The sequence below is a fragment of the Sebastes fasciatus genome, chromosome 15, assembly GCF_043250625.1.
Source record: "Sebastes fasciatus isolate fSebFas1 chromosome 15, fSebFas1.pri, whole genome shotgun sequence".
In the NCBI taxonomy this organism is placed as follows: Eukaryota; Metazoa; Chordata; class Actinopteri; order Perciformes; family Sebastidae; genus Sebastes; species Sebastes fasciatus.
In genome coordinates this window covers 3,051,016-3,065,438 of record NC_133809.1, presented here as the reverse complement: position 1 = coordinate 3,065,438, position 14,423 = coordinate 3,051,016, and the positions used below count along the sequence as shown (strand labels likewise).

General features: G+C 40.4%; 1 long non-coding RNA gene across 1 annotated transcript in view; it reads left to right on the top strand.

Annotated features, from left to right (window-relative positions):
- Positions 1–2,765: 2,765 nt before the first annotated feature.
- LOC141783615 (uncharacterized) overlaps positions 2,766–14,423 on the top strand; it is a 78,348-nt gene continuing 66,690 nt past the window's right edge. Inside the window, exons 1-2 of the long non-coding RNA XR_012597315.1 lie at positions 2,766–2,883; positions 3,560–3,656. This is a non-coding gene — a long non-coding RNA (uncharacterized LOC141783615). The remainder of the gene's footprint in view (positions 2,884–3,559; positions 3,657–14,423) is intronic.

The window sequence follows — 14,423 nt, the reverse complement described above, 5'->3', positions numbered from 1 at the left end:
AGACGTGTAACCATGGTAACCTGTGCCAACCTCATATGTGACCAAAACGACGGTTTATGAGAATTCAAGAGTGTGTTCCAAACCACGTACTTCCTGAAGTACACTTCAATGTAGTGCACTTTGTGCACTCTGTACTCACTTGAGTAGTGCGTAAATTTCATCGGGGTAGGGTCGTCTCAAATCGAATACTCTGCGGCGCACTGACCGGAAATGACGATCGCAACATTTCACCGCGGCTCGCTACCCGCCAAAATAGCTACTAGCCACCAGCTCAGCCGTCGCCATGTTTAAATGCTCCCAATCTCGCATTTAGCCTCATTAAATAACGTAACAAACATACTTATTTTAAGCCAAACCATGATGTTTTTACTAAACACAACCAAGTAGTGTTGTTGCCTAAACATAACCGAGTAGTTTTATATCTGTCAATTATTTCCTCGATTAATCGATTAGTTGTTTGGTCTTTAAAACGTCTGTTTCCCAAAGCCCAAGATGAAGTCCTCTAATCTCTCGTTTTGTCCACAACTCAAAGATATTATTATTTACTATCATAGAGGAGGGAAGAAACCAGAAAATATTCACATTTAAGAAGCTGGAATTAGAAGAATCTGAACTTTTATTTTCTTAAAAGATGACTCAAACTGATTAATCAATTATCAAAAGAGTTGCTGATTAATTTAATAGTTGACAACGAATCGATTAATCGTTGCAGCTCTACTTTTTAACATTACACTGATCAGATTTTTGCATAAGAAATACATTGTAAAGTACAAGCACGACAACGATTAGATTGCTTTATTGTACATCAAGTATTTTCGAACAATGTGTGCATTCTGTTTGTTTTTCTAAGATGGAAATTCATCCGTTTGAAAATGAAGTCTTCACACCCTGGACGGACTCTAGGTAGCCAATCAGCCACCTCTCTGCCTCCAGCCTCATTTAGCGCCGGACCAATGAGGTGAGTCCTTAGCGCGCCTCCATCTGCCCCTTTAATGACACTGTGGGAAATGATTAACATTAAACCCGCTCTGCTTGAAAGCCTTCCAGCAGCTGTGCTGGATATCCATAATGCTTGGTGGGACGTTATGTGCCGTGCTGTGTGTTCATTAACCCGGCAGTTGTTTTGGGAAGAATGGGAAACGTGTCTGGAATCCTGGATGGCGCGGCGCTCGGGTCACACGCACGCACGCACAGTGCACGGTCGCTGACCTACTTGGAGAGAAGTACAATGAAGGAGAAGGAGTAGATGATGATGGTGTAGTAGAGGGAGGACGGGCCAGTGGTGGCGTTAGGATCGCGTGTCATCCTACAATGCAGCATGTAAGCTGACACCAGATTCCTACAGGAGCTGGTTATAGTGAAGGCTGTTCGTCCACAATGGTTACTTTTTCCATGTTGGGCTTCACGGTGTGTGGAGCTGTGGCTCATTTAAAATAGCTGTTGACAAAATAACCTCACTTAAAGGTCCATTTAGTAGCTGCTCTGGAGCTTACAATGATATCAAATGATCTTCATCAGCAGATAAAGTTAACCCAGTTGACACAGGATTGTAGATGTTCAGATGCCCATTTATTCAAAGCACTTTAAGGTCTTCTTGTCCATGTTGGGCCATCTATAGTCTCGCATAGCCACACCTATCTCCACAAAGAAAGCTCCGGCTCCACACATTATCATTCTGGTAGAGGACAATAAGCACTCTGGCTTGTTTGTATTTCTTTAAACCAATCATAGTTGTCTTGAGCGGCGCTAAGCCCAGGATGCAGCGATGGTGCCTTTGCAAAATAGAAAGCAGAAGGGGCAACGTGTTGTAACTCCCTACTCGTCACCGCCGTTTGGTAAGTGCCCCTCAGCATCGGAAACCGACGCACGGAGGCATCCTTTAGCAACAGTATGTGATGAACCCGGCTTTCAACTAACTCCGATGTAAACCCACCCGTTGCGTTACTCGGGGTGGTGGATGGGTCAAATGGGTAAAAAATGGTGAAAAACGTGGATAAGCGTTTCCCAAAGCCCAAGATGACGTCCTCAAACGTCTTGTTTTGTCCACAACTCAAAGATATTCAGTTTACTGTCATACAGGAGGAAAGAAAACAGAAAATCTTCACATTTAAGAAGCTGCAATCAGAGAATTTTTTTACTTTTTTCCATTAAAAAATTACTCAAACTAATTAATCGATTATCAAAATAGTTGGTGATTAATTCAATAGTTGACAAGTAATTGATTAATTGTTGCAGCTCTAGTTTTGATTCCTAAACGTTCGGGTGGCTTTGGCTCAGAGGATAGAGCAGATTGTCCACCAATCAGAAGGTCGGTGGTTCGATCCCCAGCTGCTCCGGGTCACATGTCGACGTTTCCTTGAGGAAGACGCTTAACCCTAAATTGCTCCCGAAGGCATAGCCATCGGTGTGTGAATGAATATTTAGATTAGATCTTGATGGGCAAAGTTGGCACCTTAGTAGCCTCTGCCATCAGTGTATGAATGTGTGTGTGAATGGGTGAATACTGACATGTAGTGTAAAGCGCTTTGAGTGGTCAGAAGACTAGAAATGCAAGTCCATTTACCATTTAAACATGACATTGGGATGTCTTTTAAAAAGGAACAAGGGAATGTGTATTTGTGTTGTCTTCTAAAAGAGTTCTCACAACTTCAGCCATGGAAAACTGTCAACAATACATTTGAATGCAGCATTTAGCTCATCAGACAGTCATTCATTGGCTGTCCTCAGGCCACACGGCATCAGGTTAGTCAATGAGCAGCAGGCATTAGAAGATTCAGGAAGTGGTTTATTTAGTGATATTTTAGCAAATATAAATGTGTGAGGAACATCGCAGAGCGGTCCAGTGAATACCTGAGCTGTGGAGGAAGCTGCTGGTGGACGTTGGTGAGTTTGTGGTGGAGTTTCATGGTCACATTGTTGGTGTTAAATGGCTGCCACATTTGGAAACTTTGGTTTAGTTTTTCCCCCTCATATCTCCAGAGGATGAGTGTAGTTCTAAATCTGAGGTGCAGTATTACGTTTAGCTAACCTCGTGTTCTGCAAAATGTCTAAATCTAATGCTGTCGGCTTGGTTAAATCCATTAATATTGACTAATTGATAACAAAACTTCACTAAACTGGTGAATGTATTGAGGACCGACTGCTGCAATCTTTGTCTTTTATAGTTGATTACTTTGTCTGAATTTTCTCTCGTAATGTTTCTCTACATACAGTCGGTAAATCCACCAATTTCATACCAAAGGTGCATTAAATAATAATACATCTTCATGTCTAGATGATGTTACAGTTTACAACACAGCGTAGCAAGACAGAGGAATGTTTAACGTTAGGATCTGTCCCATTAAGTTTCCTGTCGCCTGGATGGCCGACCATCCTGAATCCAACAGCGTGCTCGGACAACACTAAAGCTTCATGACAGGACATCACAGTTTCGCGGTCCATTTGATGCTCGTCCTCTTGGATCATTTGAGCGACCAACACAAAGCGGTCTCCACGGTGACACAATGAACGTTTAGCTTGATGTTTAACTGAAGGTAACTCCCATCTTCTGCATCCACAGAGACGACTCACTGTGGCAGATAATCTGCTGAGAAGATGGATGGCTGCCATGCCGCCGTCACCAGGCTTTCAGGAGCAGTGGAGCCGCCTGGTTTCAGGTAAGAAGAGCAACGACTCTGTTATGGATGGATGGATCTGAGTTAGGGGTGCCCAAACCTTTTCCCTTGGAGGGCCAAAACTGAAACTTAATGGTGGACTACGGGCCAAAAGCAAACACCTGATGCATTTTATTTTATTATTAAGATGCAAAATGGGTTCTAGTATCCCGAGTTTCCTTAATTGAAATGCCTTTTGTCCGTGTGCCGCTGTCTTTGCCTATCCATTTTTTTCTTACCTCACTTGCACCAAACTGACTTCCTGCGCAAAGTGTCACTCTGCTCCCCGTGTTCAGATTATGAAAATAATGAATAATTAGGGATCATACATATTTAAAGAGCATTTTTACCTCACGAAAAACAAAACAGTGATTTATATTATTCTTATTTTTAATTCATTCTTAATTTTTTTCCGCTTGCGGGCCAAATCTAATCTTATGACTTTGGGCAGTCCTGATCCAAGCCCAGCAGCAACAAACCTTTAATGTCAATATTCTGGGTATCCGAGCAGTGCTGGCCTCGTCGGGGTATCCGAGGTATTCCCCGACCTGCTGCTCTGGCGCCGCTCAGCTTCTAAACACAATGACCCAGATATAATGAAGCGGAGAGGCTCAATAACTTTCCCCCAGCCTCCTGCTTCTCCGTTCTCCGTCCACACACACACACACACACACAAACACCTGTTTTCACCAGATCACCAGCAGCGTGCTTTAGTCTCACACACTCCAGTGATGATGAAATACTGCCACAAAACCACTGCTGCTGGACCAGGTACCTGTGGGTCCCTGTGAGTCCCTGTGGGTCCCTGTGAGTCCCTGTGAGTCTCTGTGAGTCCCTGTGAGTCTCTGTGAGTCTCTGTGAGTCTCTGTGAGTCCCTGTGAGTCTCTGTGAGTCCCTGTGAGTCCCTGTGAGTCTCTGTGAGTCCCTGTGAGTCCCTGTGAGTCTCTGTGAGTCTCTGTGAGTCCCTGTGAGTCTCTGTGAGTCTCTGTGGGTCCCTGTGAGTCTCTGTGGATCCCTGTGAGTCCCTGTGAGTCTCTGTGAGTCCCTGTGAGTCTCTGTGAGTCTCTGTGAGTCCCTGTGAGTCCCTGTATCCAGCTCAGTGTCCACATCTCCTAATAATAAACACACAGGCTGCTGCTCTCGTTATGTTTCCATTAACAACTGCTGCAAGTTTCAAGTAAATTTAAAAAAAATTGGCAAAAGAAAATGTAAACGACGGTTGGGGTGGGTAGGTAATGTAATCATGTATGCCCGAACACTGTAATTCTGGTAACACTGACTACCGCGGCAAGCCAAGTGGAACCCACAAATGATTGAATGCATTCCCTCAACCTGACAGTCATCACATTCATTCTCCCTCGACTGTCTTTTTCTCAGACAGTTTTACTGCTTCTGACACGTTTCAACTCTTCCTTGTGTAGTCGTCGCTGCAGTAGTTCCATCTGTGTGCGTAATGCAGCACAGCCAAACGGACAATCACAGTACAGCTTTGATTTTTGGTCTGAGAAATTTGATTGATTCTGTTCTGCTCTGTTAATTTGTGCATCCCTGTACAGGATTTCAAGAGCACAAATTACTACTTTATTCACTCAGATTATGAACCAATGTCTACCCGATACCTGCTGGGCTCCATGTAGCTCTATTAATACAGTTAATCATTTTCAGTCAACCTGCTGGAGCTGCTGAAAGAATTGAATCTGTTCAGGTTTCTGAAGTTGGCAGATGATTTGCGACACTGACAGGAGTCAAACTTTGAAGTAGAACCTCATATGAGTTGAACCCTAATGTACCAACGTGATGTGTTTGGAGCAGATAGAGACAGGAGGAGGAGGTGAGGGGGGAAACTTGCACATAGGGAGACGGGGAGGGAGGCAGGAATGCTCGGTGGAGCTCCTGAGGACAGCAGGAGAGCCGGATTCCTCCTCGGAGCGACCACGCCTCAGCCTCTCAGCTGGCGGTGAGCCCTCCGACTCCTCCCAGGGTTAGGGCCGAGTCCACATGTTCAAACGGAGATGAAAGGCCCCCGGTAGGAAGGTTGTCGGTGCCAATACCAACCGCCTGCCAAGTGAGCCCTGCTTAGCGGCGCTCTCCCAGATGTTCCTGACACTGAATCTTGTGCTGTTGGCCTCTCCCCGGGGACGAGGAGGGAGCCTCCGCTTGACCCCTTCACTTCAAAGTGTGGAGGAGGACTCAAAACAATGAGCACTTCCACTGCGTGTGTGTCTGTGTGTGTGTGTGTGTGTGTGTGTGCAGAGAGAGTGAATCAGTGATTTAGGAGGGTAAGAAGTGGGTTGGGCTCCTCATCAGAATAGCTGATGTTAATGTGTCCTGTGGGTATCTGCTGGATTCACTGAGCACAGAATAGACCAACACATACTATGAGCCCACGCTGCAACCTTTTACTGACCATTTCATTCATATTCTACTCTATATACATACTGTACTGCATGCATACTATACGTACTGTACTGTATACATACTATACATACTGTACTGTGTACATACTATACATGCTGTACTTTATACACATACTGTACTGTATACATGCTATACATTCTGTACTGTATATAGTGTACATACTGCACTATACATATTACACTGTATGTACTGTATATATACTGTACCCTTTACATACTGTCCATACATACTATATATACATACTGTACTAAATATATACTGTACTGTACAGTATATCCATACTGCACTATACATAGTATACTGTATATAAATACTGTACTATATTTACTGCACTATACATACTGTACTGTACTGTACAGTATATCCATACTTCACTATACATACTGTACTGTACTGTACAGTATATCCATACTTCACTATACATACTGTACTGTACTGTACAGTATATCCATACTTCACTATACATACTGTACTGTACTGTACAGTATATCCATACTTCACTATACATACTGTACTGTACTGTACAGTATATCCATACTTCACTATACATGCTGTACTGTATAAACATGCTGTACTGTCTGCTTCACAGTATGACAGTGGTGTCAGGGACCGTTCACATGTCGCATTTCTTGCACTCTCATATTCATTGTTGTCAATATATGCACGGAAGGTGCGTTCAAAAGCGAGAGCGACGGCGTCGCAGCACGTAAGTGTTCCCATATTATTATTATTACTTTTTCAACGGCTACGCCCGGAGATAAAAATAGTTTAGTCGGCTATCCAATCATTACGATCACATTATTCAGATATCATAATAATAAGCAACGCTAGGTTAACAACAGATATCTGCAATAATATCTGAATCATGTGATCATAATTTAAACATAAACCCAACAAACATTGTCCTAAGTGTGTCCCAGCCGTGTGCATCACTTTTTATTGTCCCCTGGAAACAGTTCCCCCTGTGTTTTGAGCTACTTGCAGCGCGTTTCTGTATTTACAACACTTTTTCTAAATGCTGTCTATTTGCATGTGTTTTCTTAATTTGCAGGGCGTTGTTGAGCTCTCAGGGCCACCATATAAAAAGTGCTCTGCATGAAATCATAGCAGCCACTGAGCTTGCATGTCAACAGATCCGTCTCCATGGCAACAGAGCAAACTCCATCCGCTGATTAAGACTGTGTGATACAGTTGAAAGCTCTGAATAAGCTGTTTATTGCTTAACTTTATATACAGTCTGGGTGATTTAATCTAACGCAATGTATGATAAATTCTAAACTAATCTTATGTTTTTCTTATAAAATCTTAATTTGAAACTATAGCTGTCAAACAAGTGGAGTAAAAAGAAAAATATTTCCTTCTAAAATGTAGTGAAGTCGAGGTATTAAGTACCACAAAATGGAAATACTAAATGGAAAATAAGTATCCCAGTACACCTCTATTTGTCAGATTAAAAGGAAGTTTTCCATTGAGTATGATTTTACCTTGATAACCATCTACTGTATTTTATCCAAACATTGAAACAGGAAGCTCGAAACATTTGTCAGAGTACGCAGTAAGAAAAAGGAGAAAAGGGCTGAATGAAAAGACGCAGGGTGTTCAGTCAGAATAGAATACAGTGGAATAGTTTGAGTCATTTCATTGCCTTTTGAAATCGTAAAGAGTTTTGTGCGGCACGCCTGGCTTACATGAACACCACCCAAGGCTACACATTTTATAGACAAGCCTCAACTCAGAGAGGAACGCCGTAACTCCCAACATCATCCACCTATTCATCTCAACCAATGGACTGGATCTGTTTCGTGTCTGCGTTTTACTGCTCACACATAATGAAAGCTGTGGAGACGCGTTCACAGGGAGGGGAAAGTGGATCCTATTGTGTTACTGTAAAACGCATTATCTTGATATGCTTACTTAGTTGTGCGTGCCGCACACTGTTAACTTGTCAAATGATGTGGGTCGGTAGGTTTTTATAATGCTATACACAAAGAGCGCCTGAAGGTGAAAGGAAAAGTTCAGCTACGGTTGATGGTCATAAAACTCAGCGTGGCGTCTGCCCTCACACTTACAGACGCCAATATTGAAAGCCTGTATTTTAAATAAATACTGTCATTTAAACAAAAGTATTTGAAGCACAAGTTACATATTTTTACAAGATTTTAAGATTTTACAAAATATATGTTTGAATATATATATATATATATAAATATACACTAGTATATTTAGTGTAAAATATATACAAATTAACTTTTCATACACATACAGACATCAAAAAACACAAATAATAACAACTGTATATATAAACAAGAAACAAATATAAACAAGTACTATATTGAGTATACTATATTTAAATAGAATTATTCAACACTAGTTCAAATTAAATACATTTTAAAATATTTTTACACCTAAGATTTCATAAATTGTATGTATTTATATCACTATATATGGAACAAAATAGTTTTAATTAAAAGAAATATACATACTACTACTAATAATGACAATAATTAAAATATACAATAATAATCATTTTATTTTTATAGAAAATATAGAACATAGTTAAAGTACTACTTGTATATATTTAAAATAGCACATTCTATAGAGACATAGATTATATATATTATATATATAGCGATAGTATAAAAACATCATTAAATTCTATATTTTGAGTATATATAATTATTCATAACCTAATCATATGATGCAAATTGAAGTGAAATAAATATATTCAATATTTTACAGTACATTTTTCTATTATATTTTTTATAAATTATATCATTCATCATAATATTTATAACTTTTATTTAAAAAAATTAAAAAATATATATTTATACATTATCCTTATAATATAATATCCACAATATATATATATATATATATGTATGTACAGTATACCATCATTATATTTATTGACAGAAAATAGATGCATATATTTCATGAACTGATAATGATAATAGTCAAAATGTTTGTGTAGTATGGAAAAATATACAAATTAAATTGAATAATGTAGACGTACACACAGATGTTAATATTTTTTATTTCTATTTGGATAGAACTATTAAAACATTAAAATGAAATACACTTTTTTAAATCAATTTTATCAAATATGTGTATGTATTCCCTTTTATTTTTAAAATATAAAAAAATACATTGAAATGATATCAATGAAAGAAGATACACAAAAGTACTACTACTTACAGTATAAGTACAATAATGAAAATAATCATATCTGATATATTGTGTATATCTGACTTTAAGCGGTGTGAACCAGATCTACTCACTGACTTTCTGACCTTTCACTCGCCTCTCTGTTAGCCTGTCCAACACACACACACACACACACACACACACGCGCACACACACACACACACACACACACACACACACACACAGACAGACAGACATGACACGGGGCGAGCCGGACCTTACGTCATGCCATTTGCACGCTGTGAGGTCGAGCCCCGGGGCGTTTAGGTTGAGACAGCGTGATGGACGGACCACTGTGTCATCAGTTGGCCGGAGGTGCAACAATAAGGCTTAATGCGTGATTAAGTCCCAAATCAGCTCTCATTATGAGTGAGCACGTCAACCGCGAGTGCGGCGCGGCGCCCTTTCAGAAACCTGAACCCTGCATCCAACCCCCTCTCCCCCCCCTCTGAACTGGTACTGTGGCTCCACCACTTTCTGTTTCTTTGACTTTGTCGTCACCAGCCAGCCAGCGTCTGTCTTCTTCTGATACTTAAAACTGCAACCTTTCAACATGAGTCAGCACATATTGTGCGCGCCTGTCATTCAGCTTGATGAACTGTCTAAATCACGCAGCATGAGGCCAAGGTGTGCCATCCCACAATCCTTCACACATACTTAAGACACTCAGATTGTAAATGTGCCAAATCCCCATTTAAACTCATTTACAAAACCAACAAAGTGAGCAGGGCTCAAGTCATCAGAACATTATTGAAAAGGAAACTAATAATACGGACAATCTTTTGATCAAAACCGAGAGTTCATCATGACTGTAGCTGATGAACAGCAATGAAGCCTTTTAAAGATGGTTTATAATCGTGCAGTAGACAGGTTTCTATCATCACAGAGATGCGCTCGCAGCTCGGGGACAGAAAGCGCAGCGTGTCTAGCGGAGCCAAGCAAGTTGCTGTATAGGAAACTGCACCAACCACAGAAAAGATGGATTGAAAATATTTAATATTCCTTTGCTAAAAACAGAATATGCCTTAAAACTTAAAAGTGATGCAGGACTTTGTTACGGGTTTAAATTGCTGTAACGTTCCGCGACTACGGCGGGGGATTCATTTTGAAGGGAAGACGTCTGGTAGTCTACCGCGGCAGCCTGGAGGCCTTATGTGGGACCTTTTACATGTTAGTACTCAGAGTCCCGTTGTCTCACCTTTCTCTGAGTTTAAACATGTTATAGCTGGTTTTGCATACATTTGCGCATCGTTTCGGAAAATATACTTATTAATGTTGTGCTAATTATTTCAACCATATCACCCAGCCCATGGGTCAGCAATCTGCGGCTCCGGAGCCACAGTGGCTGCCGGTGGCTTTTTAAAAATGGAAATGAATAACTGTTCTTTGTTTACATTTTCAGTTTTATTTATCATTGTTGTAGGTCTATGATACGACGGTATGACGGAGTATTAGGGCCACGTTGAGGAAAAAAAATAAATCTGAGATTATGAGATTAAAGTCATAATATTATAAAGTAGTAATTTTACTTGTTATTTTCTTTTTTTCTTGTAAAGTTACGACTTTATTTTCGTAATATTTTGACTTTTTTTCTCGTTAAGTTATGACTTCATTCTCGTAATATTACAACTTTTTTCTCGTAATATTATGACTTTATTCTGGAAATCTCAGATGTTTTTTCCCTCAATGTGGCCCTAATACTCCGTAGTACATTTGAACTTGGGCCCTCACTGCATTATACTTATATACTATATACTTAGACTATAATCTGTGTTACCTTCATCACAATGCTCAAATGTTTTGCGGCTCCAGACAGATTTAATTTTTTTTGCCTAAAATGTCTCTTTTGATAGTAAAGGCCGCTGACCCTTGACCCAGCCCTATGTCCAACATTTAATCATAGGCCAAAATCAACCCATTGTCAGTCAGATCCTCATGGAGATTATACTTTTTAACTGTGTACATGCTGATCTGTTAATAACCTGATGGTCGGTGTATGAGATGAGTTTCAGGAGACGCTCTTAAAGACACTAATCGTCTTTAATGCAGCCTGACTCCTCATCAAAGGTTTGTCTTCTTCTCTGACGTTCATCACATCCAAAATTCCGCGAAGTGAAACATTACACTTATCTGTGTATTCCTGCCTTTGCCTCGTCTGGCAAATTTTTTACTCACACAGCATCGGTTTCATGTGATGTGTCTGACGCTTTCTCTCCCTCCTCTCCACGCTCTCGTCTTGCCTCGCTCGCGCTTTCATCAGACTCCAAACCTTCCATCTCCCAGATTTTGGTTTGTGTCAGGCAACACCTCTGTAACATTAAATCTGCCTTCCTTCTTTCTCTTGTTAAACCCCATCATCCGTGAAGGAGAGCATCATCTCGGACTGTATACCTCTGCCCCCCCTTGGCACAATTCACTCAAACCGCCATAGTACGATATGATCAAAGGCTGATGGACTGATAAACCAGGCTAATCATTAGAAACCTCCTCCACTACCCTCAGGATTTTGGAGGAGCTGAATTGGCATTTTAAGTCAGGCATGTTGAGATCTGCCTGTTTCAGGGTGCGGAGAGAGAAACGAAAGAGTTTGCAAGAGAGCAAAGTTACCTTTTTATAGCTGCTGCTGTCAGATGAGAACACTGCAACTGCAATTTTGATGATTTTTCGCGTGCTTCTGCTTGAATTGAAGGTTTAATTGTTTGTCTTTGGCTTGAGGAAGTTTTATGACCCTTGGGCTGATGAAGCTCTTTGAACTCTCTATTTCTAAACTTCACAAATTTATGGCCTTCAATCCAAAAGCTGATATTTTTCCAAACTCCTAATTCTGCAGAATTTTCGCTAATTTTCTCAAAGACTTCTATACAAACAGACTTCTTTTAGCAACCAGAGGAGTCGTCCCCTGCTGGCTGTTAGAAAGAATACAGGTTTAAGGCACTTCCGTTCTTCCGACTTCACAATCTCATGTGTGTTTGTGGCAAACCTGAAACCAAAACCCACATTTTTTACAATCTTTTGAGATTGTGTAGAGCAGTGAATACGTTCCTTCATATCATTAATTGTGATGAAATCTTTGGTGAATCGTACTCGATGATTCACAAACACTCAGGTATGAATGTGGTGTCATCGGTGATCAGTTTGGGAAACCCTTGAATGTTCTGTTATTTACTCAGCAACATTGCTGAGGTTGAGTTTGCCAGTATAATCCTCACCGGAGGTAACATACAGGCATTGCATACAGGCGTTTGTTTCATCAGGACTCCTGATGATTCATTGGTGTGTTGGTACCAACACTGAATGGTTATCATTAAGGTGGGGTTTGACTATTTTACTCAGGGATTAACTAACATGGCATCTGCAGTTCTACAGTAGGTTTGCCAAGCTATTATATAATCTATAACTCTGACCACAGCAGCTGTCAAAGTAGAGAAAAAGTGATGTATAAACACGGATCAACCTGACAGGGAACACGACCAGCATATAAATCTCCTCTCAGTTCCTCGGCTTTGATGTCCGACAACACAACAGACCTGTGTTTTTCCACCCTGCAAGTGAAACCGAAGACCTGAGCGGGCTTTTGGGGAAGGTGGTCGAGGACCCGTTTCAGCTGACCTCGACGTAGAAGAAGCCTTTGAACTGAACACCTCTTAGCGGGGCCTGTTGTCCTCTGCACTGCTGCCGGTCCTGGATGGATGGATGACTTCTCCTGAAAAGAGAGGTTCACTGCTCTTCAGAGGGAGCTGAGCTGAGACGACAGCAGCAACGCTAAGTGGCTCCTGTGAAGAGGCGTACAGACGTCCAGACGGAGGTTAATGGGCCACTTCACCTCTGAGTTTCCAGGTCACATCTCAAGATAGACATCAGCTCTGTGACACACACCGACCGCCCACCCTCAGCTCAGACAGGAGGGGGGAGATGAAACCTTTCTCTTGAAGACGGGAATGTTAAACCTTCTTATTAATGCATTTAACCAACACACATTGTAATAGTGTATTTAAAAAAAGGTATTTTCTGTAACTCTAGTCATAGATATTATAGCTATTTCCAACACTTGAGATAACGACTTTACACACCAGTGAAAATGACACAAAAATACTAAATACTCGCCTGCGAATATTATACGTCTAGGGCTTTTATTTGGAAAGGTAAGAACGTAAGGAGTTGATCTGGTCTGCGCAGCCTTTGTCAAGGTTGAGAGAAGTAATAAAGTTTGCCGTCTTGTTTTTCGGACTACGGAGCCGCCACGTTGTTGTTTCATAAATATAGGTGTGCAACTCAACCTGATTGGTTGATGCCTTTTATTCGCGGTGCGAAAGCTCAGAAAATCTACTTATTTTCATAAAAAAAAATTCAAAGATTGTTGCTTTTTTGCAGCATAACATTCGCGTTCTATGTGAAAGTATTCATGAGAAAACAGCAACAGTTTAAAGAACTATATTGACATGCAAATGAATTGCACAAAGAAAAAAAACTAACAATTTAGATTTGTATTATCTGAAGTATTTTAGCAAATCATGACTTAAAATTTCAAGTTTATCAAACATCCAGTGATAATATAAAACACACAAATGTAATAATTACTAGGGCTGTCAATCAATTCAAATATTTAATCGTGATAATCCATGTCCATTGTCCAATATTAAACTCTAGCGAAAGTTTGGAGCGTTATTTAGTATCCATCGCGACAAGCTAGCATGCCATGGTTGGTACCGATGTATTCCTTACGTTTTCTTTTTTCATATGATGCCAGTATCTTCACTCTAGCTTTAAAACTGAGCCGCTACAACCTACGAACGATCGCGTAACGGCCCGGCCCGACAACTGCCCGTCGGATTTTTAAGAGGATGATTAAAAATTGCAAGTTGCGTTGATGTTTATGCGTCAAAGAAATTAGTGGCATTAAAATAAATTTGCGTTAACTTTGACTTGAATTTTTCATATTTAATAAGCTTTTTTCCAAATCATAATAGAAAATATCCATCATCTTTCAATATAACGTCTTATTTTCCAGGATTTTCTTTATTTAAAGGGATGTTTGGTCCATTATTTTCTACCCCCCTGACTATCCATTACTTTTAATTATTTTCTGACTACTCTACTATTGCATTGTTTATAAATTACTCTGTGTCCCGGCTTTAACTAAACGCACAA